The sequence below is a fragment of the Rhinopithecus roxellana genome, chromosome 8 (assembly GCF_007565055.1).
Source record: "Rhinopithecus roxellana isolate Shanxi Qingling chromosome 8, ASM756505v1, whole genome shotgun sequence".
Classification (NCBI taxonomy): Eukaryota; Metazoa; Chordata; class Mammalia; order Primates; family Cercopithecidae; genus Rhinopithecus; species Rhinopithecus roxellana.
In genome coordinates this window covers 125,512,357-125,529,249 of record NC_044556.1, presented here as the reverse complement: position 1 = coordinate 125,529,249, position 16,893 = coordinate 125,512,357, and the positions used below count along the sequence as shown (strand labels likewise).

Genomic DNA, 16,893 nt, shown 5'->3' with positions numbered 1-16,893 from the left:
ACAATTACATGAAACAGGTAGAAACTAGCTATCAACACGGAAACAGAAAAAAAAAGAGCTGTTAGGCTATAGGTTTAAAGAGAGAATAGTAGTGATTCATCATCATACTTCAGACAGCTAAATAAATATTTACTAAATGAAGGTGATAGTATATGAAAAGAAACCTAAAAAGCAGTCCTTGAATGGGCACCTGCCTGTCCACAGTTGGACCTGAGTGGGACTTTGCTCTGGGACCACAGAGGCTTGGGCTTGAGAGGATCTGTCAGCTGTAGGAGCTTGTGTTGCCTTCCGCAAGGTCAAACAAGAAACTTAAAAATGTTTTGGCAGACTTATGTTATTGTAAAGAAATATACCTGCTAACTTGTTATCCTTGGTTTAGGGACATGAGGATGACAGGATAGTTGAAATAAAGAAATGCCCAGATGGCATTTTAATCGTTAATTTCTCCAGTCTTTTTTTCCTTGATTTTTTTAGGTTAAATCATAAGAAATATGAGACTGGCAGAAGCTCATTAAGAATATTCATCCTACTTCATTCACATGAAAGTATCAGAGATTCCTAGAATGATCAAGGGGTGGGAGGGGGCAGGTGCTTAGCCCCTACTTCTCTTGCAATTTCATAGCAGAGGCAAATGAGTTCCAGAGCAGGGAGGGGCTTGTGCAGGGCACACGGGGGTGAAGGTCCCAGGTTCCTGCTTCTCACTCCCCACTCTCTTCCACCAGGCTGCACTTTCCACCTTAGATAGAAAGAGTTCTTGGTATGACATGAACATCACAACAGATGCTCTTCCCATGGCCATGTTAGACCCGCAGATGCTTCAACCATCATTTCCTCATTGCTGTGGCTCTGAGGTGTTTTCTAAATAACACATCATCTGACTGCTTGAGGGATGGCACAAGGTTCTGCTGCAAGTCAATCATCACAGTCCTCCCCGAAAGGCTGTTTCTGTCTAGACTGAACTTTCATTGTGCACATCCTGGCTCATCAGCACTGTCAGCTCTCAGGGACTTGCTTGGTGGATGGTCCAGTGGAAATACCTTGACCTGGGCCACCTTTCCTTTTCCAATGCACATATCCCAGGCCCTTCTTTTCTCGTAGGAAATTTACACTGAAATTTTGTTCCAAACAAAATTTAAAGTAATTATACACACATAATTTTTAGGAGATCTGAGGTCTTAAATTTTTCATGCCAAGACTTGAACAGGAAGACTGATAAAAGGGTAACCACTGTAGGTGTCTCAAAGATCTTGAGATACCATTTTTAAAAATGCAACTCAGGCTGAGGGAAACAGGACAGAAAAGAAAAATGTGAGTAATGGTTTTGTGGAAAAGAATATAAGGCCATGGAGGCTGACGGCACACAAGATGTACCACATTTCAGTAGGGACAGTAGCTGCAGACATGATTTGATGCATTCTATTTCTGTTCCCTAAAGAGTACTTTGAAAAGTAATAGTCTAGGGACTAAAGTTATAAGAATTATTTTCTCCTTGTGGACAAAAAAATGTAGATTTATGATATTCAAGTGAGTAGGAGAGTAGGAGATTGCAGAGGGATGGAATAGACGGCGGGAGTGAGGTTGATTAATCTGGGGAATCAGAACGTGAGCATGCCTCATTCAGCAGCTGCCTGGCCATCCATGACATGGAGACCTCATGTCACTCAAAGACTCCATGGTGACTGTAGGAGTCATGTTTCTGAAAAGAAAGAATTTGGCCGGGCGTGGTGGCTCAAGCCTGTAATCCCAGCACTTTGGGAGGCCGAGACGGGCGGATCACGAGGTCAGGAGATCGAGACCATCCTGGCTAACACGGTGAAACCCCGTCTCTACTAAAAAAAAAAAAAAACTACAAAAAACTAGCCGGGCGAGGTGGCGGCGCCTGTAATCCCAGCTACCCGGGAGGCTGAGGCAGGAGAATGGCGTGAACCCGGGAGGCGGAGCTTGCAGTGAGCTGAGATCCGGCCACAGCACTCCAGCCTGGGTGACAGAGCGAGACTCCGTCTCAAAAAAAAAAAAAAAAGAAAAAAAAGAAAGAATTCAAGGGTCGACGGTCAGAAGAGGAAGATCCTCTTCCGGCTGAACCCCTTTTGTCACTGGCAATCCCAGAAAATCTGCAGCAGGCAGCATGTGGCTTGGGGGCCCTATAGCTCCAAGGACTACACATGGACTCCTTCACTCACCTTCTACTGAGGGCCCATGTGCAACGCACACGCTGTTCTCCTGCAAGGCAGGGCCTCTGCCAGAGCCTCGCAAACACCATGTTGTCCGCACTCCTCCCTGCCTTCACCACCCGCTCGCGTCCATCGTACTTAACGAGCAGCAAATCGATTCGTTTGGATTTTATCTCCTTTTTATTTCCCCTACTCACCCCATTTTGGGGTTGCTAGTAAACTACATCATAGGGTAAAAGGCTGGCAGCCGGGGGGAAAGAATAAAAATGCAAGTGCAGAGCTAATGAATTAATTGGATTTTGATGTACTAAGAGTCCATAATGAACTCTCGTTTATTCAGGGATATGTTCCCAAGCTAATGTAGTGTTCTTTATTTTCTTCCTTCTCTGCTTGAGGCTGAGTAATTTAAACCTTGTATAGAACAACAAGGAGTTTTGTGGAAACAATACAAAATAATCAACCAGCATCTCATTGTCTTGTCTTTTCTTTTGAAAGCCTTTTCAAGATTCTACCTGTTGTCCATCCCCTATTAGAGTGCCTGCTTTTTGGGGGCCAGGTCTGAGTCTTATTTCAATTCACATCCTTCCTGCCTTTCATTCCCACCCAAAATACCTTATGAACATGTCAACAAATGTAATTCATTTTTTAGTAGTTTCATGGTATTTCATTGTATGATACACTGTAATTTATTTAACTAGAATCATTACTGGACACATAAATCATTTTTCATTTTTCAGTATTTCTAACAGTACTTTGATGAGCATCCTTTTAAGTAAGTCTTGTGCACTTTCTTAATTGTTTTTTGAGGGTAAAGTCCTAGAAAGTAATGCTGAAGGAAAAAGTCAATGTGTGTCTATAAGGGTTTGGATACATGTCACTGATTTACACTCCAAAGTATTATGCCAACAATGTATAAGGGTTCCGATTTCCCTGCTCCCTCACTCGGGGGATCCTGGGAGGACATTTTCTAGAGTAGGATCTCAGTGAGAAATAACTTCCTTACATGGAATTGCTCCCAGTGGGTGGCATTAGTATTCAGGGCCTTTACCCTTGGCTCCCGATCTCTGGGCTCAAGCCCTTTCAAATCCAATACTGCATATTTGTAAAGGTCAACCTATTGTTTTCATCCTCCGCTGGTTTTTCTGACCTTGTTTGTAGATTCACCCATTTCTGCTCTGTGATGTCACCTCTGGTGGGGATGGGAGTGGAATGGAGAGGTAAAAGGTTACAAAGACAGGAGCCCCAGAAAGAAGCAACACGTCCTCGCCCACTCTTAGAAAGGCAGCATGCTCGGAAACAAAATGTCTGGCTTGGCAGAGTCATCCTGTTTGTTCTTATTTGCAAAAAGAAAACAAAGCCAAACTTTTGTGATTTTCTTAAGATCCAGGATTCTTTATGGGCTGAACCATTTAAAACATTTGCTCTCAAACTAGAATAGTGATCTCAGCTTTTAGCCTTGGATGCTATGTCATAATTCTGGTTTATGGCAGTCCCTTGGGCATTCCTGCCTTTTAGCCATTTATTACTAGACTGAGATAAAGAGGAGATAGATTTTGAAACAAAGTTAGTGGTGAAGGAAAGGGCAAGGGTGCAGGTAGAAAGCTGAAGAGGGAAGCCAGACACAGGGGAGGCAAAGAGCCAAGGGCAGAACAAGAAGCTGGCAGAGGGGAGAGAAAATTGGAGGTGAGCGCTTTATCAAAGCCATCTGGGTTCCCAGGGCCTGCCTGCTTCAATACAGCAAGAATGCAGAAGAGCTCAGAAGTCAGTGTGTAGGTGTGTTCAGGAGTGGCCCCAGTCTCCAGCTGAACTTCCCTCTCAAAAAACCACCCCAAATAAACATTTAATTTAAATGAGTTCCCTTCATCTGAAGCTCCCCCCTTCAAACCAAATTGCACCCTGAAGCCCCTCCTATATGGAAATTCTGGAGCTGTCCCCAGGAATGTCTAGAATCAGCATCAAAATGTGCAACCAGTACAACATTCTTTTTAATATTCTGAACCTCTAGGTACCATTTGATATATTAATTATGTAATTTACTGATTAAGTGGATTAATAAAGAACCACCACTCCTGAGATTTTCTAAGGCTCTTGAGGAGAGGTTTCTTTCCCATCCTGTAAACCACAAAAGGTGCCAGGAAAGCATAACAACTGAATGCTCATGAGGGAACCTCTGGTGCAATGGGTCCGAATCCAGGTGCCCACTTCACAGCCACCCATCCTGCTTGGGATGGTCAGAGAGACAGGACAGGCAGCAGGAGGGAGGCCTCAGGGCCTCTGCCAGGGAGGACACAGGTACATTTCATTTTCCATAAGCTGCCAAGTGCCTTGAAGAAGTCAGGGGCTTGGAGAGCAGAGTAGGATTTCTGCAATTTGGCTTGTTGATGTTTACAGATCACCTTGAGAGCACTTTTTAAGCTAATAATTGTGCTTTTGCTAATCGTTGTCTAAATCAACAACTGCTTCTCTAGAAAGTCTGACTGTGACTCTGGTCTAAAGAATGAAGATTTGGTGCACACCAGTTTCTGAAGTGATGGAGGAAAGCAAACAAGCCTGGCTTTTTCAGGGGGTTTTGTGAACGTTGGAGAAGGGTGGCATGAGCCTTAGAGAAAGCACTTTGCTAATACACAGGGATGTAAGACAGAACCTTTATCACCCAGCCAACCTGTCAGAAAGGACCCAATTGTTCATAGTTGATTGGAAAATAGAAGGCAGGAGAGTGTGTGTGAGGACAATACTAGCACTCACAGCTCCTCTTTCTCATGCATTCCAATAATGAGGCGTTTTCCCAGCAGAAGTCTCCATGCTGCTTCCTGCCAAAAGCGAGGAATGAATTTGGAACTTGGGCCAAAGGAGCTTAGTATATATGTCAACACTCTACAGAGCTTTGTTAGGCTGCCCTAATTTAACTGATGGGATGTCCTCTTCATTACGGACTGGGGGATCTCAAAGTGGACATTGAGGAGGCTAAGCAAAGGGAGAAATTGGGCTTGTGTCACCTCTGTTGTTCCCAAGGCTAGTAACTGGTGTATCTTTTAATACCCTTTGATAGGCTATTGAGGAGCACGAAATAGGCAAACCGTTAGCTAAGGAATGAAGTGCTTTCATGGGGGGTTGCTAGTTTGCTAAGTGTTGATGGATCTTGTCCAGAAAATAGTGCAAGTAATTTTTGTGTCCCAAGAAATGTGTTGACTACTCCGAACACTTGTTGAATCATAGCCTATGTTCATCCACTTGCCTTTTTACTGGCTTTCCCCATTCCCTTTTTCTTTTCCTGGTGTGGCCAATCTAAGAGAGGGCAAATTCCTGCCCTTACGTTAATTGTATGAAAACATACTTTAAAAGAAGGAAAAGGGAGAACCATGTCAGATGTATTTCAGGCCCATGCCAATGTCATGGACTCATTGCAAGACAAATTTGTGGGAACGCAAGAGACCCTTTCATGGGCAAATACATCTCCTTGTTTGGCTGAATCTGCATGGGGTGATGGGATCAATCACACTCCCTGATTCAGCCTCTCCATTTGGTCAAACCACTGATTCTATTGATCTCTTCATGGAACTTGGCCAATCATTTGATTGAATTAATCAACCTGAGTGGCTGTTTTTGTTTTCGTTTTCTTAGTAGAGACAGCCAATGCCTCAGGTTATCATTAGATATTTTACTTCTGGTGTTTGGAGCCTGGCAGAGAAAAAGCAAAATTGACTGCTCATGACAGCGGCTAAAAACTGGCAGCTTTATATAGCCAGCCAAATCCCTCTGTCCCGTGTCAGACAGTCTGCGTCAGGAGGGAGACTTCCAAGCAGTGACCTTTACTGAGCCCCAGTGGCTCTCCTTTGGCCATGCTGTTCTACCACATCCTGTCTCTTGTTCTCTGCAGGGTCCACCTGAGACTTGTATTTCTGCAAGAATTCCTTGGGTGTGGTGTGTGTTTTCCCCTGCTTAGTCATTCAGCCATAACTTTTCCATTTAGAATTCTACCCTGTCTATGGTTCAGCTCCCTAGTTCAATATTTTACATTTATCTCTATTGAATTCCAGTTACCTTCTGTTACAAGAGGCACTTAAATTATCTCAGCCTTGCTCCTTAGGCTCAGACTCCAAGTCCAGAACAAATCTGTTTAGCACTTAGGAATCATTGGCCATGTGAGGCACTTGGGCATATAAATGTGTCTGAGTTGAGCATTTATTGAATGATGGTGAGTGTGGAAGACTTGGTTAGAGAACTTGCGAGCCACTGAATTTATAAAATTGCCATCAGGTTTCTTCAGTGCTGGAAAAAAAATGGACTGGAAAAATTACTTACAGAGTGAGAAAATAAATGTAACAATATAGCCTATAGAAAAGGAGGAGCTAACACTGTGAACACCTACTAGATTTGAGCACCATCACGTACATCAAAATATAATGTAACCTCTTTTGCCAAGGAGATTTACAATATATTGTGTCATTAGCCCTCTTATTCTTCTTCCACAGGTGTTGGCAGGAAGTCATGTGAGTTTTCTCATATTTCAGGGCTGGAAGTTTGCTTCAGAAAGGGGAAAGAGGTTGTGATATGTGAGGAGTGGTCCCCAGCTGAAGTGGTCTATTTTAATATTCTTGCCAATGGATCGTGGCCACTGAAAACAGACTCAGGGGCCCAGGTTTCATGAGTCTCACAGGTGTCTAGAATAAGGGACTGTGTACTGCAACATTATATGTACCGAGCCATTATAGAAAAGTCCCGTCTCTAATGTGGGAAGAAATGAATATGAATCATTCCAACCAGTTTCTTTCCTTAGATGCACTCCTACCATTTTGCAATCTAGATTTGATGGACTCTTTAAGTTCTGAATACAGCAGAGTTTGTTAGCTTCTGTGTTTTCCTCCTCTGAAAATCAGGTCTTAATTCAGGCTTAAGCAGATGACAATGGATCCAGTAAGCATCTCTAGTACCATAAAACCCTACCAATTATGGGGCCAAAGAGCTCAAGGAGGCTAAAACGCCTCTTGCATCCATTAATTCATGGTTTTCTTCTGGTTCTCTGCTATTCTGCTATTCTTTGCGTCCATGTCGGTGAAGAGAAGAAAAGAAAAGAGGAAGAAACCAATCATAGGAGGTGCAGCTGGCATGGAAAGCGATGTATGTATGATGATTATGCTGCTTTCCAATTGTTTGAATGTTGGGTCCCCTTATCTCCTTCAGAAGTAGACAAGCAATAGCATTGTTTCTGAAGAGAGAGGAGAGAAATGAGGTGACAACCTGAAACAATAGTGAGGTAACCCAGAATGCTGTTCAGTGAATTCAATATATTAATACCATGTAGAAAAGATGGAAAGAGAAACACATAACCAAAGACAGATACAATAGAGTATTATAAGCCTGTAAGAATAGTGCCAGACAGGCTAACACTCAGAATGAGCAGAGACTTCAGAAAAATGCCAGAGACAACAAAAACGGCTTTCAGTAGCTATGTTCTGAATTAGAAGAACAAGGAAGGGACAAGCTCACTGCTTGGGGAACTTGGTGCAAGGTTAAAGATGAGAAGAGAAAGGAGAATCACTCAAGTATTTTATTTCTTTACCAAAAGGCAAGATCTTTCAACAGAGAGGCACAAAATCGATTTTGTTAAAATAATCTTGAAACTCAAACTGGATAAACAAATTTAGGTGGTCACCCAGAGGCTTTAAAAGTTTTCAAATCTGACAAGTTTTATGCCAGAATTTTAAAAAACGTGTATAAATGCTCATAAAACCACAATTTAGAAATGATTAAGGGAAAGATACCAAAAGACTAGAGATGAGAAAAACTGGATTTTTTTTTTTTTTTTTTTTTTTTTTTTGTAGAAAGGAAGCAGATTTCAGATTGTACAGCCTGCTGGATTTGATACTGATCATCATAGAAATCCTAAGATGTATTACTGTTCAAATGGTTTATGGCCTCTTGGATGAGAAGCAGTAATCACTTCAAACTAGCATGGGTTCACTGAGAACAAGGCATATTAAGTGGAATCCCATTTCCATATTCCACCAGATTGCTAGTTATGTAAATCAGCTAAATACCGCCAATATGGCAAGGCCCCTGATAAAGTTTGCCTTGATATTCTTGTGGACTGAATAGAAATTGAGAGCTACATCATGGTTAATTGACCAGTCATGCCCAGGCAACTGATTATATCAACATCTGAGAACATCTTTTCATAAATCACAGGGTTTTATCTTTGGCTGTATCCTTTATTTTATCAAATCAGATGAAGATGCAGAAAGCATGATTATTGAGTTCATGGATGGGATAGCAGAGTTAGGACTCAAAATATCTCTACAGACTATAGGACTGGCTAAAACTAACAAGGTGAAATTCAACGGGGATAGAATTAAAGTCCTGCATTCAGGTTTAAAACAAAACCTGTGCAGGTACAGACTGGGGATACCTGGTTTAAGAAAAATTCATGTGAAAAATACTTAAGATTTACTGTCTGACAAAAATATCAATAGCAGATTACAAGGTGTAAGACTGCTAAAACATTTTCTGCAATCTCAGACCACTGCTAGACAGACATATTCTATCTAAGACAAAAGAGACAATCGTCTCATTTTCCTGTACCAGTGTTCCTGACAAGCCAGAACTTCTCCAGGGAGGACAAAAACAATGGTGAGTCATCTCAGAAGCTTGCCATAAGAGTAACTAGGCAATGGCTGGTAGAGCTAAAGGTATTTCTAGCTATATAACCTAAAAAAGTTATTGCACTTGTGTATAAGAAGACACATATAAGTATGCTCCTAGCAGCATTCATTGTTATGGCTACAAACAGAAATAACCTGAATGTCCATCAACAGGAGAATGGATAAAGAAAATGTGGTATATTCATGAATTTCACAGACATAATTAGAATGGAAAAAGGAAGTTGAATAAGAATACCTAAAATATGATAGCATTTATTTACATCTAAAAACATGTACAATAATGATATTTATTGTTCAGTGATACAAATGTATGAAGTAAAGTAATAAAGAAATTCGGGGAGTGAGAACTACCAAATCCAGAGTAGTGGTTATGTCTCAGTGGAAAGGGAGGGCAAGGTAGTATGTGGTGGAAAAACACAATTCTTATTCTATTTACAATGTTTACTTTCTTAAGCTGGTGGTTGGATATATAGGTTCACTCTGTTTATCATTTTCTATGTTTGAAATATCCATAATGCATATTAATTCACTCTGTTTATCATTTTCTATGTTTGAAATATCCATAATGCATTTTGGGGGAGGAATTTTAAAAATATATTATAATGAAATTCACATGGCATAAAATTGACAATTTTAAAGTGAACAATTCAGTAGCATTTAGTACATTCACAGTGTGTGCAACCACCAACTCTATCTAATTTCAAAGCATTTCCATCACTGCAAATGAAACCATATATCCATTAACTAGTTTCTCTTCATTCCCCATAGAAGGGTTTTTGTTCATTTGTCTGTTTGTATAGTGAAATGTTTTAAAAAATAGATTTTTAGTTTTCAGAGTGGTTTTAGGTTCACAGCAGAAGTGAATGAAAGGTACAGACCCTTCCCATGTGTCCCTACCCCAACACATGCACAACTTTCCCAGCTATCAACATCTCCCACTAGAGTGGCACATTTCTTATAATTGATGAACCTAAATTGACACATCATTATTCTACAGTTCGCATTAGGATTTGCTCTTGGTGTATATATTTTGGGTTTGGACAAATGTATAATGACATGTATCCACCATCACAGTATCACACAAAGTAGTTTCACTGCCCTAAAATTTCTTGCTGCTCTGCCTATTCATCCTTCTCCATACTGAGTTTTTAAGGAGGGTGCTTTAAAAAAATTGTAATAAAGAAGGAAAGAGGAAACATAATAACTATTTTTAAACATCTTAAAATTTTTCCTGTGGAAGAGAAATACAATTTTTATCCTGTAAAGCTCCCATGGGATCAATAAGGGGGTACCAGAAGAAGGAAGAGCTTGGTTTAACATAAGGAGGAACATTCTAACAAGATTGGAGCAGTATGTCATAGTTGTTCAGAATATGGCTTTGAGTTAGACAGCATTGGGTTAAAATCTGTCTAACACATTCATTTTGGAAAAGTTGCCTAACTTCTCTGAGCTTTAGTTTCCTCATATTTATAAGGTAAATATTAATAGTACTGAACTAATAGAATTACTGTGAGAAATAATTTCAATGATGCATATACATTATAGAGTAGTGAATAGCATAGAATAAGTGCAGCATAGATATAAGATAATTATTAAAAAAAAAAAAGAAAGAGTTGTCCATAGGTAGAATGGCTATGTTGTACGACAGTGAGCTTCTCAAAGCTGTCAAATTTCAAGTTGAGATTGGATGTGGACTGTCCAAGGTGCTGGGGAGAGGGAATTCTGCAAAAAAAAGGATGTTAGGGTAGATGTTTCCTGTTATCCTCCTCACACATTGTTAAATCTAAACAGTCTTTGAAACTGAATAGTCATATTGTTGGGTGCTTCAAGTATGATGTATATTGGTTTTTTACTGCTATGAATAATATTACCACAAACTTAGTGGCTTAAAACAACACACATTATCATACCACTTCTGTGGGTCAGGAGTCTGTGCATGGCTTTGTTGGGTCCTCTGGCTGAGGGTCTCATCTGAAAGCTACAACCTAGATGTTGACCAGTACTGTGGTCTCTTCTCGGTTGGAGAAAAGTCTGCTTCCAATGTCATGTGGTTGTTAGCAGAATTCAGTTCCCTCTGGCTTGTGGGGCTGAAGGCCTCAGATTCCTGCTGACTGTCTATGAGAGGCTGCCCTCAATTCCTGGCGATTATTGGGCAGTGGGGGAGACATCCTCAGCTCCCTGTCTTGTACTGGAAACATAGGCCTTTCCAATGTGCCTTCTTGCTTCATCAAAACCTTCAAGGGAGGGAGTCTGCCAACAAGATGTCACAATTGTACACAACATAATCATGGAAATGACATCTCAACCGTTTTGCTATATGCTGTTGGTTAGAAGTGCATCAGTGGTCCCACACACACTCATGGTGAGGAGACTACATAAGGGCATGAGTACCAGGAGGCAAGGATCATGGGGGCCATTTCTGAGTTTGTCTGCCCAAGGAAGGGGACTGTGCTGAGGACACAGGAGTACTAGTGCCTCCCTGGGTCCATGAAAGGGGGCAACAGAGGAACCAGACACATGTACGCAAATACAGAAGAGCACAACTGAGACTGAGAAGGAGCAAGAGGAAGACAGTCAGGGAGGCTGAGAGGCCAAACCACCAAAAAAGCAGAGTTCAGAGAAGGTGAGTGTAACAGGGACACCCAGGCTTACTGAGCAGCCATTATGGATGATGGGGGGTCCTGCTTGGAGAGAGGACAGGCTGCACCAGGAATCCTGCCAGAAAAGGTCTTGTCTTCACAGAGCTTAGAGAGACAGTTTTTGTCATAATGTATTTTGGTACAAGTTGGATTTAGAAAAAGATGAAGGATGTATGCTAGAATCAGGTTTGGTTCTGTACCAGGCAGTATACCAGTCCTTTATGCACTTGAATATGCTTCATCCTTCATGAACATTACTCATGTTGTGCTATATGTGGCTAAAACTGCCTGCTAACTGATCTGGATGTGTTGAGCTTGGTGTTTAGATTGTTACCCTTCTGCTGAGGAGGTGGAAAAGAATCAAAGGGCAAAGAGGTGAGGCCAAAACCAAAGGATGGCCTTCCCCAGTGGCCAAGGAGCACATCTTCAGAATGGCTCTCTATTTCATTACATGCCAACAAGGCTGTCAGTCTTCTTATTTGGAGATGTATTTGCAGAGGGGCCCAGGAACTCAAGTTGCAGCCCTGGCTGCCCCCAATTTGATACTTTCTACATGATTATTCTATATAAGTATCCAGAGGTGGAGCAGGCTGTCTGAGCCTGTGTACTTTGCTTTGAAAAAGGTCTAGAGAAGCTTCGAATCATTGAACAACACATTCATGTAAAGCTGGCAGTAAGATGGTTGGTGATAATCTTATAGTCATGCAACTCGTGGTTGGAAGGAGCCTTCTAGCCAAATCCTCCTATTCAAGGCTAAACTCAGGGATAACTTGGGGCAGCTACTTTTGACTCTTCATGGTTTTATGCTTCTGGTTTTTGGTTAACAGTAAAGTAAGGAGACTTTTAAATCTCTGGAAAATGAAGGTTTATTATGAGTTCAGAAAATGGATATAAAAGCTTGGGTTTGAGAGCAAATAGCCTTGACAATATTTTCCCCAGATGACTAGCTCATGGTGTGTTTCAGTTATCATTCCATCAGTAGAGCTGAATTTTGCATCTTGTGTCTTCATCTCAAGTCAAAACCTGAGGAGATGTATTTTTTGCTCTCAGTTGTCGGTGAGTCAGCACTAATGTGCTTATGAATCAGGCAGTGTGGGTGAGCCATGCATTCATCAATACTCTGGAATAGAGGGGCAGCCCGGGAGCTGATGTCTTTGTAGAATACCAGGGAAGTTCTTCCAGGTGTGGGCCTAGCCTGAGAGGTTTTATTAGGAACTAGAAAATGTGCTTCTAAAGGAGTAACTGGAGTTGTCTATCAGCTCCCCTTCTGATACTTGCAAGAATTTGATTACCTCAAATATCTGAGATTTTTCTCCTCTGTATGTATCTATAGAGGATGGGGAAGAGTAAAGGGGAGAAAAGCAGGGACCCATGGAATACCTTCTCTGGATCAGGCACTGTGTAAGGTTCTCTTCTAATGTTGTCTCATTTGACATTTACCATTCCCTCTTTTTTGGCTTTCTTGAGCTTGCAGCAGCTAGCACTATGCTTAATCCATACTAGAAATTCTACACAAGTTGCTTAACTGAAAAGAATTAAATCATCAAATGGAGGATGAAGGAGCACTGACTAGAGAGTAAAGAGACCTGTATTCTAGCCTAGCCCTTGCTGACTGCTGGATGACCTTGGCATAACCATCCACTGTGCACCACAGATTCTCCATTCATAAAATGAGAAGGTGAATAAGATGATCTCTAAGGCTCAATGAGCTCCAACTCCCAATGATTGTATGATTGAATAGACAGAGGAGTGAGAGACTCCTGAATTTCACAATGGAAGACATAACTAAAACAAAGAGAAGCATTCTACTCAGCAACTCAGCCTCCTCAGCTATGGACAAGCTCAGGGGTGGGGCTGGAGAAATCATGGAGCTGGGAGCCTGTCCTTAGCAGGGCCAGCATCCGCATGGGCCATGCCTAGAGCCTTAGCCACCAAATAGTGCACTGCCCCAGCTGGCTCTTGGCAAACACAGTTTTGCTTGAGAAGGCACCAAGTAACTAGCTGGAGAAATAATTACCAAATTGCTAGAAATAATTGCCATTTCCAAACAAATAAAACCCTATGCTATCTGTCAATTCCCTGAGAAACATATACACTTACAAAATTACAAGCAAGAGCTCATTACCTGAACTCTGATGAGCACCAGCCTCAAAATACGCCTTGATTTGAAAAAGTCAGAAATGCAGAAAGGATATCTTTTTTTTTTTTTTGACATGTAGGACATCTTTTTGTTAATCCCTTAGGAAGATGTATAAGCATGTATTTGTGCACTCATGCACAAATCCAAGTTTAGAGATAGGAGTGCCATCTGTAAAGTAGAAATGATAGCACCTTTGGCTCTTGGCTCAGCCTACAGCATTAGATTTTTTCTGGCAATGCAGAGCTTTGACTCCACTCCACACTTAACAAGAACAAAAGCTAACACAGAGTGAACATATGCAGTGGGCCTTTGAAAAGTATTGAAAATGCTAAGTCACTGGGTGTTTGACAAGGAAGGAAATGTGCCCATTTCCAGCCATCCCATGAGAGAAGAAAGACGGCCTGTTTCTGGCCATCTTTCATCAACATTCAGCTCACTGCAATTGTTCATTTTGTGGGATGCCTAGAGTTTAAGATAATGCATTTATTCTGCCCACAGAATGACAGTATTTCCATTAGTGCATTTTGAATCCTGTTTTTCCAGAATTGGGTAATTATTGTTTGTGTGTGTATGTGTGTGTGTGTGTGCGCGCGCGTTCCTGTATATGCATATGTATGATATGTATGTATATCAACACAAATGTCTGTGTGTTTTAAGATGGGTTGAAGTTATTTATCATACACTCAAGTCCCCTAACAAATTCATTCTTAGAGCCCCTTTATATTATTATTGTATTTTTCTTTCTTTCTGAATTGAAAATGCTGCAGAACTGAGGAGTTACTCTCATCTTAATTACCACAGAAATATTGCTAATTAGAAACAAGGGAAGAAGTGTTAGGGATTTGTCTCAGAATCAAAGACAGCATTATTTTCCAATGGATAGTAAAAGACTTGCAAAAGAGGCTAAGATGATGTGGTGGATAGAGTTGTGAAGTGGTTTTAGGGCCCCAGTGGTAAAGGGCTGGAAGAGGAAATTAAATATCTGGGAGGAAAATGTTCTCAGATGTTGGAATTATGCCTGCAGCCATAACACTGGATGCTGTGATCCTGTCTACCTCAATCACAAAATGGATCAAGAGATCTCCAAGGAATCTGACGGTGGAAAAAGTGTTGGTGGTTCACACATGAGCCCTTCTAATCCACTTAGCCCTCAGCAGCCATTGAGGGTGGACACAAACCCTAATGTTTTGAATATAGTGTCTTTCATCCTCCCCACTTTTCCCATCTCATCTTTTCCTACCATTTCTTTAGCCTCAAACTTAGTGTGTGTTTGAGGAATAAATCAAAAGATTAAAATATAATGTGAAATCTATCTTCGGTGATGTATTTCACGTGGCAAAGCCCCTGTGTCTGTGGAAGACTGAACTGGATGAACAGAGGTCCAAGCAGACCATATGTGATGGCCTGGGTGCCTCATGGTTCCGATCAAGAGGGCTCTCAGGTCTAGTTCAAATTCCCAGGCTGCAGACTGGCCAGGGTGGCCACCCCTAACCATGAAGTCAACGCTATACTCACGATTTATCTGTTTAGGCTCAGTGTTGAAATGTTTCAATTCCTGAAGCAAAGAATTAAATCTGGAGGCGTGAGAAAAGAAGCAGGAATAAGATCCAAAAAGTCAGAACGGAGTAATTCAGGAACAGGAAGGAAAAGGTTAGGAATTGATGTGGTGGACAGACAGGGAAGATAAAGAATAGAAAGACTCAATATCACAAAATTAGAAGACCTCAAATAGACAATGTACCAGAGATAACGACTTCTTCTAAAATTGTCCCGTATTTCCCCTTGTCTTACATAGATGGCTTCAGTCAGCCCATGAAGTAGCAGAGACTTTGGAGTCCAGGCTATGTGACAATGAATAAGCCAATCAGCCTCTAAGAGTTCCAGTTTCTTCTCTGTACAAATTCCTCACCCTGAGTACTGCACGTGGTTGTTAGGAAGATCAAACGAGATAACATATGTGCAAGGACTTTGTAAACTGGACAGCACTGTATGTGTAGAAGACATGATTACAGTTGTGTCTCAGCTCTCTACAGGTGGATCCTGCCATGCAGAACATTGTGGGGGTTAGCAGAAGGAACTGGATGTATATGCTTACCTGCAAGGACATCACTGTCAAGTCAGTTTAAAGTTATCAGAAACAATGCTTTTCTACCTCCCACCCCTACCATGAGATGAGAAGAGAGTGTTCTTATTATCAAAGTACTATGTAAATTAGATAGTTTTCTATGACCTCCTAGCTACCGACATGGAATTAGAAAAGTCAAACAATACTATAAGATTTTTCACACACAAAAAAAATGATTTCCTGGCTCATTCCTCCTCAACCCTGAGAGCTGTTCCTCAGGGGCAACAACTTTTAGTCATTTATTTTAGTATTTATCTAAATAAGTATTTATCTAAATAAGTCCAAGATAATATATTTCTATGGCTATTTCTTGAGTATGTTTTTGCTTTTCAAATGTAGAAATCATATGTTGATTTACAACTGTGGAAGATAAGGACTTAGACCCTTACAACCCTGCCTCCACTCCATTCACCATACACGCTCACACAGGTGCACACACATTGCCCCTCCCCATTCTTCCAATATATGTAGTTAATTACAATCATTGTTTAAGTTGATATTTTGTATTTTCATTATTTTACCTTTGTTAGTATTATTCACAACAAAGCAGTGTCAAAAACAATGATCACATTTCTCCTCTTCTATAACTTATTGGTTGTCCTGGAGTTTAATTTTTAATCTTCTCATTTTTCTTTGTTCTTAATTACAATTATTAGCAAGCCCTTTGACAAACCATATTGAAAACAGATAGGTATCCTAAGCCATGTGTCATTTCTACATTTTCCTGGGAGATGTTCCCAACCTGGTTGCTTTCTAAGTCTGCAACATTCAACCCTTCTGAAACTCCCTTCACTGGCGCCTCAGTAACTCCTTTTTCCTTTCTCCTCTTTAAGATCCTCTGATTTCCAGACCCAATGTTTTCCCGCTTCTTGGATTATTCCTTTGTTTTGTGGCCTGCACCCTCCACTAGCTTCCTTAGAAATGGTGCATCAGAGGTAACTATTTTGAGACTGAGGACTTAATATCTGAAAATGCAATTATCCCTCCCTCACAATTTGATTGGGTATGTATCGTTATGCTGAAAATTGTTTTCACTCAAAGTTTTGAAGAAACTACCCCATTGTCTTTTAGAACCCAGTGTTGCTCTTGGAAGTCAGATGCCATTCAGATTTCTAATATTTTGTCACCTGCCTTTTGTTCTCTGGAAGTTTCTAATGAG

The 16,893-nt window shown here is 41.0% G+C and overlaps 1 protein-coding gene and 1 long non-coding RNA gene across 2 annotated transcripts in view; one reads left to right on the top strand and one right to left on the bottom strand.

Annotated features, from left to right (window-relative positions):
* The window catches only part of TNR (tenascin R), a 419,993-nt gene that overhangs the window by 173,120 nt on the left and 229,980 nt on the right, over positions 1 to 16,893 (top strand). The gene's annotated exons all lie outside the window — the stretch shown is intronic.
* On the bottom strand, positions 113 to 11,057 carry LOC104665532. Its single transcript, XR_748417.1, has 2 exons — positions 10,741 to 11,057; positions 113 to 1,696 (listed from the first exon to the last, which is right to left on the bottom strand). It is a non-coding gene; the product is annotated as an uncharacterized LOC104665532 (long non-coding RNA).